Consider the following 12,497-nt stretch of genomic DNA (forward strand, 5'->3'; position numbering starts at 1 on the left):
TATATCTTAATGTTACACTTGTCTTTTTACACTGAAGTGTATTTCTTAATGTCGATAAAAAAACATCGAAATTCTGTTCAGGTTTATATTGTTACATTGCAGGAAAATGAAGCAAACTAAAGGTATGTGGCAAGACAATTGAATGTTAGCCATCCAGTTCTTGCTAAAGATTTCTTGAGACTGAATCTCATCACCAGACCAGGAGCATATTGCTAGAATGCTCCAAAGTCGTGTTCAGCAACCAGTAATTAGCGTTTTTAATGTTAGACGAAGGTTAGGAGAACAGTGCTTGATAGCTTGCAATCCAGTAATGGAGCTATTACTTACTGCTGCTTACACAAAACGCAAACTTGCATTTGCCTGTGAAAAAGTCAATTGGAGAATAGACAATAGAACAGAGGAAAAAAGTATTATCTACGGATGACTGTAGAGTGTAAAACATCAATTTATGATAAAATTGGTCGAAATGAGGTCTACAGAAGAGCTGGAGAACGGTCTCATGCCTGCACTTGATCACACCGGATTGCTTTTGGTAGTGACTCAGTAATGTTTTGGACAGGCCTTTTTTAGGCACAACGGATCTCGCATGTTCCTCATAAGATAGTGTGGTGTATATAACGGAGATCCTACAACTTCATGTGAGGCCATATGCTGGGTTTATTGGCAATGGTTTCCTGCTAATGCAACATAATGCGAGACTGCACATTAGGATTGTAACAGAGTGTATTGAAGATGTTGGTATTCCAAAATTAAACTGCCCTTCTCAAGGTCCAGACCTTGATCCTACTGACGTCGTATACCTGCACCAACATAATGTGAAAATCTTCGAATGAATCTCATTGAGAAATGGACCACTTTTCCCGGAGAGACATGTACAACGTATCATCAGTTATATGCCTAATCAAATCATAAGTGTTGTCCAGAACGGTGGTGGCAACACACATTATTTTTAAACGAGCGACACTTGCCTTTTCCTGACTCTATAATTCAATTATTGCTATAACTTTATCTGTAATGGTACATCGATTAGTACAGTTTTAATTGAATCGGTCATTATGAAAAAGAGTCATCTCCACTTTTTTTGAAATTTCCACTTTTTGTCGAATTTGTATCTACACGTAGACACATCTATTTCATGTGAAAACGTGTCAACTTCCCATATTATTACCGTAAGCACAGCATGCCCCGCATTTTGAAAAGGAGTCATCTCCTATTATAGGAGAATGGGTCATCTATAATAGATGACCCATTCTACATTCTGCATTCTACAATATAGTCTGTGAATGGCCTACTACCAGTTCCGAAGAAACGGAACAAGCAGAAAGTTAAATTATCCTTATTTATTTTAAATGTTTATTCTTGTTTTTTTTTAATTTAGTTTAACAGTTTACTGTTTGTAATAAACAATATTCATATTATAATGACTAATGTCTATTTTTTTTTAATACCTGTTCATTTTAAAAACGGGTCGTTTATAAAAAAATCGGTTTCTTGGTCTTTTTAAAAATAGTTATTTATGAAAAAGTTCGTGCAGTATGCTTTTTGCGAACGCACGCGATTTTTAGAGCACGAGCGACAACGGAGCGAGTGCTATACATCGCGTAAATTCGCAAAAAGTACTTCACGCACAATTCCATACAATATTTTATTTACGATAAACAAATAAAAAAACTGTAACTCTTCGTCACTGGAATTCATTTCTATTCTACAATTTTTAGAACATTGACATTTAAAAATCCTAACTACTTTCAAACCAGAAAACTGTCAAAAATTTTGTTGTTAAGTCATTGTTCATATTGTCATCACCATGACAACGCGAAAGTTAAGGATATTTGATTATATGAAAGTGTGTCAAAAAACCCATTGAAAGTGTGCGAAAAAGTAAATCCCATTTAAAATACATTGTTACTTCACGCACACTTTAAACCCTTCACGCACTGCTATCTATAATGACAGTTTTCACAAACTAAAAACTTATACATAATTTGACATAGAGTAGATAATCATGTTTTTAAAATATTCATCAGTTTGTATAGTATATTTTAAAACCAAAAACTACATAAAACAATTAATTTCTAAATAGTCTTAAATATAAAAAGTTTTTACCTCTCCTGTAAAGTTTAAAAAAAATGCAGGTGACCCATTTTCAAAATGACTGATTCAATTTTAAAAGAAGAACAGGAAAAATTCACATAAAAAAAGATCAAAATTGCATAATAACAAGACTGATATCAAGAATCTCTCCAATATTTATCACAACTGAATAAATTGACTTAGTTTTGTAAATGGACCATGATATTTTAGACACGACGCTGGACCGGTCGTAACTATGAAAAAGTGCAGACATAAATATAAAATGTATTATGTAATGTTTATGCATATATTTATATAATTAAATATGGTAAAATACGAGAAGGAAATCATAGCAAGGTTGTGCTCCCTTTTTACATTTTTGTCGCTTCTTTGTGGTCGATATTGAGGCGGTGGTCGGCAGCCGCCACCAGGAAATTGCATTACTTCGGGTAAATGCTGCAAAGAAAGAGAAGGGAAGGCGCGCGTGAAGGACAGCGTTGACTTATATTTTAAGAAACAAGGCCTTGAGCTCTTTACATCTCACATGATTAAATGCTATTCGTGATTTATTTTTAGTATATTTTTTATTGTCTATAAAATGATGAAGTGTTTTGAAGTAAGTTCCATTAGGGCGACATAGAAATCGATATTTTATTTTTAAATAATTTAATTTTTAATAGAGCATATTTATACGTTTGCGTACACAAACAAAAAATGCTAAACAAGGGTAGGTACATAAGGAGAAGAAACTTGGTTAAAAAGTTTAAAAAATATGGAATTGCAAACGTTTTAGAGAAACAATATATAAAATACAGGCGCTTGACAAAACAAAAAAAGAAAAAAAAAATAGAAACGAGAAAAAATAAAGAAGTGTAACAGTATGATATAATTGATCCAAATAATAGCATAACCCAGACATCCAAAGTGAAAGTTATCCTCCAACACCAAATTGTTCTATATGGTCCACATAATGTTCAGAAAAAAGTCACACCATTTTGAGCGTCGGGTTTGGGGGGAGAGGGGGGAGAAATCAGCAAATTCGTAGTTTTTTAGGTTTTTCGTCGATATTTCTAAAACTATGCGGTTTAGCATGAACAATCTTCTATACAAAAATGTTCTACATTAAATTTGCAATAAAAAAGGTCCTGTGCATGCATAATCCTTCTAAAATGAACGGTTACAAAATTACGGAGGTGGTATACTATAATATTGGTCCAAAAAAGGCCTAACCCAGACATCTAAAGTAAAAGTGTTCCTCCAACACCAAATTGTTCTATATGGTCCACATATTGTTCAGTAAAATGTTACACCATTTTGAGCGTCCGGTTTGGGGGGGGGGGAGATGGGGGAGAAGTCGGTAAATTAGTAGTTTTTTTACGTTTTTCGTCAATATTTCTAAAACTATGCTTTAGGGTAAACAATGGTCTATACAAAAATGTTCTACATAAAATTTAAAACAAAAAAGTCCAATACATAATTGTTATAAAATCAACGGTTCCAGAGTTACGGAGGGTAAAATATGGAGGTTTTCGATACTTTTTATATTATCTGGGCAATTGATGATGATTTTTGGTGGTGAGGTTGACGTTTATTCAAGGGCTTATCACTAACATATCATCGGCTACTAAAATACCAAATTTTATTTACAAAGCACAATCCTGTTAAAGAGAATTTCTATAAATTGCCCAAAGAATATAAAAAGTATCGAAAACCTCCACTTTTTACCCTCCGTAACTCTGGAACCGTTGATTTTATAACAATTATATATATGACCTTTTTGTTTTAAATTTCACGTAGAACATTTTTGTATAGAACATTGTTTTTGCTAAAGCATAGTTTTAAAAATATTGACGAAAAACGTAAAAAACTACTAATTTACCGACTTTTCCCCCATCTCCCCCCCAAACCGGACGCTCAAAATGGTGTAACTTTTTATTGAACAATATATGGACCATATAGAATAATTTGGTGTTGAAGGAAAACTTTTACTTTGGATGTCTGGGTTAGGCTTTTTTTGGACCAATTATACTATACTACCTCCATAACTTTTGAACCGTTCATTTTAGAAGGATTATGCATAGGACCTTTTTTATTTAAAATTTAATGTAGAACATTTTTGTATAAAAGATTATTTATGCTCAACCGCATAGTTTTAGAAATATTGACGAAAAACCTAAAAAACTACGAATTTACCGGTTTCTCCCCCTCCTACCAAACCCGACGCTCAAAACGGTGTGACTTTTTTCTGAAGATTATGTGGACCATATAGAACAATTTGGTGTTTGAGGATAACTTTCACTTTGGATGTCTGGGTTTGGGTCTAGTTATACCATACTATAAGATTATCCAGTGGGAATACCACAAACTACAGTAAAAAGGATAATTAAAAAAGTTCTTAAAAAAAAGAGTCAAAACTGTCGAGGCAAAATCATGATACAACTTAAACAGTGCTAGTCAAAAGCCCGGCCCCCCTCGAATTATTAATTAAATGCGAAAATACAATTTTAATATACCTATTCAATCATACTAATTTTTTGGGGTTTAAACTGATTTTGATGAATAAATTAAATACATACTGAAATTCTAATTTGGCATTTAAGAGGAAAGGAACATTTTGACGGTTGTCAAAATTTTAAATGTATTTTAAAAGTAGCAATTTTTTTCAAATCCTGAGAAAACTAATAAGTATTTTTGAAAAATTTAAACTCAGAATGAAAGATTACTTTATTACCGAGGGCAGAAAGTCCCATAGAATCAATAAAAGTTTCTTTTGAATGAGATATTTAAAATTAAAAATCACACTCAATTTTCTCTTATTTTTCACCCCTGTAACTTATTAAAATAAACATTACAGAAGTTTTTAGGGACTTTCAGCCCTCGGTAATAACGTATTCTTTTATTCTGAATTTAAATTTTTAAAAAATACTAATTAGTTTTCTCAGCATTCGAAAAAAATTAATCCCATTTAAATAGCATTGAAGCCGAAAGTTCATGACCATTACTTTAACTAATAAAAATTCAAACGTTAGTCTATGCATATTTGTCAAAAAAGTTGACGTTTTTCAATCATTTTGTTGTATTTACGTCAATGTCATCTTTTTTGAGAAAACACTATACGCTGTGGGCTGGTATGTAGAGGTGATATTTACAAATGCGCGAACGCCAGTAGTGACAAGTCTGTTAACGTTTACCGGTAATTTGACATAAATGTCAAAGTGATTAATTTAAAATTAAAATTAAAATCATTAATTATAAAAAATATTAGGTGGTAAAAGCTGTGGTATATATTTTTACCTTAAATATACTTACGTTTTAAATACTGAATGTTCCGTAATATGCAATTATAAATTAATCCATTAATCTTAACGCCATCTACAGGATAATTGTGAAAGTATCCGAAGTAAGAAATTCATATTTTATCAATAGAACGTCAAAATGATTAGCAAAATCTTAAAAAAATCGATTACAATTTAATTACTTCTTTGCGTTGTAAATATTAAGTGATAACAATTAAAAAATAAATTTAAAAAGGTGAAAGTTGAATTAGTAATCCGCTAGCAGCGACACCAGGGAAGCTCAGAGCGTATAGGCGGACGTTTGAATTTTTATTATTAATTGCAAAACTACAATTTTATATTTATTTAATTTAATCATTAAAATCAACCTAAACCCAAACAAAAATAATAGGATTGAATAGGTATTTTCAATACCTTTCCAACGAGGTATCACTTGCCATAAGGTCCCATTTAAAATTATCAGTCACAAAGACGCTGTAACGTCATCTGTCACTATTACGTCACCTGTTATGACTAGTGCAGAAGCCTATGTCCGTTTATTTTCTCCCTCCAAATTTCACTATTATAAGAACAACCTTTCAAAAGATACGAGGGGGGCAGACTTTTGGCTAGCATTGTGTATAAGGAATATCTGGAATTCAATACTACATTTCTAATTTTCATCTAGTTAGTTGTTTTATGCCTGGTTGCACCAACAGATCTTAAGCTACAGCTAAGCTAAGCTCTACTTATAGATAGGGCCTCCTTGATTATCACTTACGTTGCACCATCATTTTAGATTCTTACCTTATTATCAATTAAATCTAATAATATATAATGGTATTCTTATTGTAATATATTATAATTATATTATATTAATTCTTATGATATTCTCGACTTAAGCTTAAGATATGTTGGTGCAACCGGGCATTACTTACCTTACTGTAATTTACAGTCGGAAAAATTAAAAAACACCCATGAACGATCACATCAATCACTTATTTTGTATTTGCTGTCTTTTTCTATAAATAACAAACGTTTGTGATAGAAAATGAGAGCAAATTCAAAATAATTGATTTAGGTGATTGTTTATGGGTGTTGTTTCATTTTTCCGACTGTACTTACTTTTGCTCTTTTGTTAAATCTGTGAAGTAGACTGATCTTGTTGGTATACTATCTTTATCTCCTTCTTCATTTATGTAAGCAATTTTGCTTGTTCATTGGAGGTTGTTTGTTTCTATGAAAGATTGTCGCTCCATCCCTTTATATATAGTTTTTCTTCTTTTCTTCTGGTAGCACTACAACCCAGGGTGGGTCTTGTCTCTCTGCACAACTCGCTTCCATCTCGAACGGTAGTCAATGATAGTTGGGTCATTGGGTAGCCCCATTGTTCTTAAATCTGGTCTAATATTTAGTTGCCACTCGTTTATACCCTCTACACTACATTTTGTCCTGATCTCGTATCTTCTTCTCTGGTCTCCTAGCGTGTTTCCTGTAATTTTTACACAGTTTCCAGCATTCTCTATGTTTTAGCTGCGTCGGGTCTTACTTATGATGCGTACGTAAGTACTGGTTTTTTACTGATGTTAAAGGTTCTTGCTTTCATCTTCATCTTTCTCTGCTGTTGAAGCGTAGACTTGTGTACGATTTAGGATGTTGCATTAAGTTTCACTTGCATTAATATTACATCTACAATCGTTTCCGGTGTAGTAAAACATTCCGCAGATTCGAGTTCGACATTTTCTAGGCGCTATCCATTGTGTCTCGCTGATTCCCAATACATCTATCTAGAGTCTCTCTATTTCCTGTAAGGAGTTGTCTAATTTTCCAGTGGAATACAAGTTATTAACATTCTTTCTTATGGTTAAGACCAAGAAAGCTTTGTAATTTGGTGCTATTCTTTCACTGCCAAATCTTGAACTCCAAAATCCATAATCAATAGTACAATTTTTTTATTTTATATACTATGATCATTTGATTTGGGGTACCAACTCAAGAGTTTTTAACACAGTGCTTCCCTGTTTCCTTCTCCATTCTAATTTCGTTGATCATTTATTGTTGATTTCTCCATCTTAAGGGCTAAATTTTATAATTTTATAATAAAGATGCATCTACGTGTAAAGCGCTGTATTTAAGATCATATGAATTCCATCAATAGGCATCGTATCGCAGCATTGAATGCTTAAGTGAATACTTATTATTATTAGCACACTATTTTTAATATACAATTTTCTATTATTCTACCTAATATAAATGCATATACATATTTTGAATTTATAAAGTGATATTTGATGATTTGGTAAAGAATATAAAAATCGCAAAAAGGTGAAAGCTATTGATTTGTTTAGTTTTATAAAATAATTAAGTACTAAATAAAACACAATGTTCCAACTTTTCTCGAGAAAAGCGACGACAAAATGGCTATGAAGAAAGATGTAAAGACAATGTGAGCTTAGGTAAACCATTTAGGCTTTGTTATGTGCTCTACCGAAATTTACACTGTTCTGAAGAATTTTATTATTTTAAAAAGATTTCTTTACAACTATTTTACAAGGCATCATTGACGCATCAATTCGTGGTTAGCAAAAGGTATTCATTCTACAGGGTGATTGATTAGTGTAATAAAGCTCAGTAGATCCGCTGTAATAATAGACAGCAATAAATGTTAATATTAAAAATTTTAGGCCAGTTTGAGGTTCATATTACAAAATTAGTTGTAATGTTACAAGGTGTTCGGTAACACAGTGTCACACCAAACTAATGTTTTTTTAAGTGCAGTACACCTATATTTTAATTTATATAGTACTTAATTTTATATACTTATATATACCTGTATTGTTCGCTGGCATATTACAGCAAATTTTATTTTATTACCGTATTTACAAATTTATAACCATTTTCCTATAAACATCGTAACAAGTTCAAGTTCCTGGATAATTAAAAATAACACAATAACAATGACCTAATGCTAACATATTTTTTTAGTTATTGTCAGAATTTAAAAAATAAATTATATCTCTAATTTTTGTTATATCGAATATAGGGAAAGTCTAAACGCAAGTACACACATTATTTTCTCCGTAATTTTATCAGTTATTTGATTAATCTTACTTACTTAAAATGTAGACACTTAAATAATAATTTGCTTTGAAAAATAAAAATATCTCAAAAATTAATAAATCTAGACATAGAGAATATTAAATAAAAATTGAAGTATGGTAATAGTACCTACTTATCCATTGTCACATAAAACACATAATAAGACAGATAGTTTTGCTTCACCCTGTATTCGATATAAAGAAAATTAGCAAAATTAATTAATTTTGAAAATGATAACAATTAATAAAAAAATTTGACAAGAGTAGCTCTTGTGCTTCTTTTTAATTATACAAACTTGTTACAATAATTTTCATCGAAAATTGGTTATAACTTTGCAAGTAGCCTTTATAACAAAGAAAAACTTTATATTTTTATGATAGGAAACTAAAGAAGATTTTAAATATGATATAAAATACAGGGTGGGTGATCCATTAACAAAAACATAAGTTAGGTCTGCCACTATGTTATCGAACAGCCTGTAACATTCTAACTAATTTTATAATATGAACATCTTTGCCTACAATTTTTTTCAACTTTTATTGTTATCTATTATTCCTCTTCTTGCAGTATCATCTCCTATTGGAGGTTGGCTACCATCACAGCAATCTTAACTTTGTTGGCTGCAGCTCTGAACAACTGTATTGAACTCCACCCATACTACTCCCTTAAATTTCACAACCAGGAAATTCTCCTACGTCCCACATTTCTCTTTCCCGAGATTTTTCCTTGGATTATGAGTCTTAGCAGAGTACTTTTCTCCTCTCAATATGTGGCCTAGATATTCCAGTTTTTTCGTTTGTATGGTTTTTATGACTTCGCATTCCTTCCCCAACTTCAGCAAAACATCTTGATGTGTTACTCTCTCTGTCCATGGTATTTTCCACATTCTCCTGTAGCACCACATCTTGAATGAAACAGTGTTTTTGATGTTTATCTTTTTCAGTGTCCAACCTTCCATACCGTACAGAAGAACGGATAAAATATAGCACCTTAACATTCTCGTTCTTAAGTTTATATTTATGTCCCGGCTGCATAGGAACTTTTTCATTTTGACAAATGATTGTCTCGCTATCTCTATTCGCCCCTTAATTTCTCTTGTCTGGCCATTAGTATTAGTTAACCAAACCCTTAAATATTTGTAAGACGTAACTCTTTCAACTGGCTGATTATTTATGGTTAAATTCACATTGGTGTACAGCTTCTTTGTTACAATCATAAATTTAGTTAAAGATTAAAAAGGGTTCAAGGCAGGTTTTGTTTATATTCGATTCAGAGTTGGACTACCATCTCCATATAGCAACTATTTCAGCATCCTTATGCATCATCAGTGAAGTTTATGCAGTCACAACTCTGAAGGGAATACAAACATTCTGCCTCTTTTAAGGCAAACCATCGCGATGCAATGAACCCACCTTTTGAGACGCAATACAACGACATCTCTCGTATTACGAGGAAAACAACGAAAAGCCCCAGATACAAAGTTTACTACTTTTTAAACAATAAGAATAATTGAAATAAAAATATAATAAACAATATTTTAAATCTAAGACTTTTCGTTAATAAACTGCTTTCTGGCTGCATCCCATATCTCCGGATTTTACAATATATAATCACGTAGAGACGACGAAAATAGGATAAAGCAAATAGAGGACACTTAGGCCACGCATTTACCTTCTCTTCGTCTAGGAAAAGGACCGAAAGACAGTTTCTAAATACTCAAAAACTGAGTAAAATGAAAAAGATTAAAAAGGGTTCATGGCAGGTTTTGTTTATATTCGATTCAGAGTTGGACTACCATCTCCATATAGCAACTATTTCAGCATCCTTATGCATCATCAGTGAAGTTTATGCAGTCACAACTCTGAAGGAAATACAAACATTCTGCCTCTTTTAAGGCAAACCATCGCGATGCAATGAACCCACCTTTTGAGACGCAATACAGCGACTTCTCTCGTATTACGAGGAAAACAACGAAAAGCCCCAGATACAAAGTTTACTACTTTTTAAACAATTAGAATAATTGAAATAAAAATATAATAAACAATATTTTAAATCTAAGACTTTTCGTTATTAAACTGCTTTCTGGCTGCATCCCATATCTCCGGATTTTACAATATATAATCACGTAGAGACGAAGAAAATAGGAGAAAGCAAATAGAGGACACTTAGGCCACGCATTTACCTTCTCTTCGTCTAAGAAAAGGACCGAAAGACAGTTTCTAAATACTCAAAAACTGAGTAAAATGAAAAAGATTAAAGAGGGTTCAAGGCAGGTTTTGCTTATATTCGATTCAGAGTTGGACTACCATCTCCATATAGCAACTATTTCAGCATCCTTATGCATCATCAGTGAAGTTTATGCAGTCACAACTCTGAAGGGAATACAAACATTCTGCCTCTTTTAAGGCAAACCATCGCGATGCAATCAACCCACCTTTTGAGACGCAATACAGCGACATCTCTCGTATTACGAGGAAAACAACGAAAAGCCCCAGATACAAAGTTTACTACTTTTTAAACAATTAGAATAATTGAAATAAAAATATAATAAACAATATTTTAAATCTAAGACTTTTCGTTAATAAACTGCTTTCTGGCTGCATCCCATATCTCCGGATTTTACAATATATAATCACGTAGAGACGACGAAAATAGGAGAAAGCAAATAGAGGACACTTAGGCCACGCATTTACCTTCTCTTCGTCTAGGAAAAGGACCGAAAGACAGTTTCTAAATACTCAAAAACTGAGTAATGTGAAAAAGATTAAAAAGGGTTCAAGGCATTATATTTTTATTTCAATTATTCTAATTGTTTAAAAAGTAGTAAACTTTGTATCTGGGGCTTTTCGTTGTTTTCATAAATTTAGTCTTTTTGATGTTCAGTTTTAGACCATACTTATTGGTAATGAGTGTTTATATTTTCCATCAAATACTGTAAATTTGCTAGGTTATCTGTTACTATTAGCGTGTCATCAGCGTATCGTGTATTGTTAATTAATTGTCCGTTAATTTGCATACCAATATTTTGCTCTAGGAGCGCTTCCTGGTATATTGTTTCGCTATATATATTGAATAGTAGTGGAGAAAGCACACAACCCTGACGCACACCTCGACGAATATCAATTTCTTTCGTTAACTCATTTTTTTTTGTAAACATTTATTGTTATCTATTATAATAGCGGGTCTACTCAGCTTTATGACACTAAGCAATCACCCTGTACATGAAATTTTAATTTTCGTCTAGTTGCCATTGAAGCTAGTGCAAATAATCTAATTCTACACGGACCAAACTAATTCAAGTTAGGTGCAAATCCGTCGTGTCTCTTCATAACATAATTACGAGAAACGTCAAATTGTTTAGTGTGTGTGTATGTTGTTCAAATTTCCAATATTCCGGAAACTGCAAATGCCACCTGTTCTAATTTGGTGCCAAAAATATCCAAGGAAAATTATGGTGCTGCATGCAATTTGTGTATTAATTGGCAATTACTAAGCAAAATCAACAAGATTTATATTTAGTAAATATAAAAATTTACTTTTAATAGTTTTAAAAATCGTTAACTTGACATTTTTCGCTCTAAAACAGTTTAATCTTCTGAAAAATTTTAAACTAACTATTTTATTATGCTAAACAGTTTGAAATACTTAGATTGGAACATAAACTGAAATATGTAGCATTCATAGAGAATTTTTTAAAACATTATAGTCCAGAAAGCCACTGCGCATCCGCCAGGAAAAATATTCCGATTCGGATCTTTTGCACAATCTTACTCAAAAAGGACCCCTTTTAACAAATTTGCCTGTTGCCAGGTCCAAAAGTAGGTCAAAATTTTTTTAAACTTTTTTTTTTGTTTTTTTCCTAAAATTATTTTTTTACATCGAACAAAGTTTTTTTTAGGTTTTTTGGATCATTTCAAACAGAAAAGGTCTTTAGTGACTTTTCTCTGAAGTTGATAGTTTTTGACATATAAGCGATTAAAAATTTAAAAATTGCGAAATCGGCCATTTTTAACCCTCAGAAACTATGTGAAAACTGAAAATTTCGATGTT

Source organism: Diabrotica virgifera, chromosome 1, assembly GCF_917563875.1.
Source record: "Diabrotica virgifera virgifera chromosome 1, PGI_DIABVI_V3a".
NCBI classification, from domain to species: Eukaryota; Metazoa; Arthropoda; class Insecta; order Coleoptera; family Chrysomelidae; genus Diabrotica; species Diabrotica virgifera.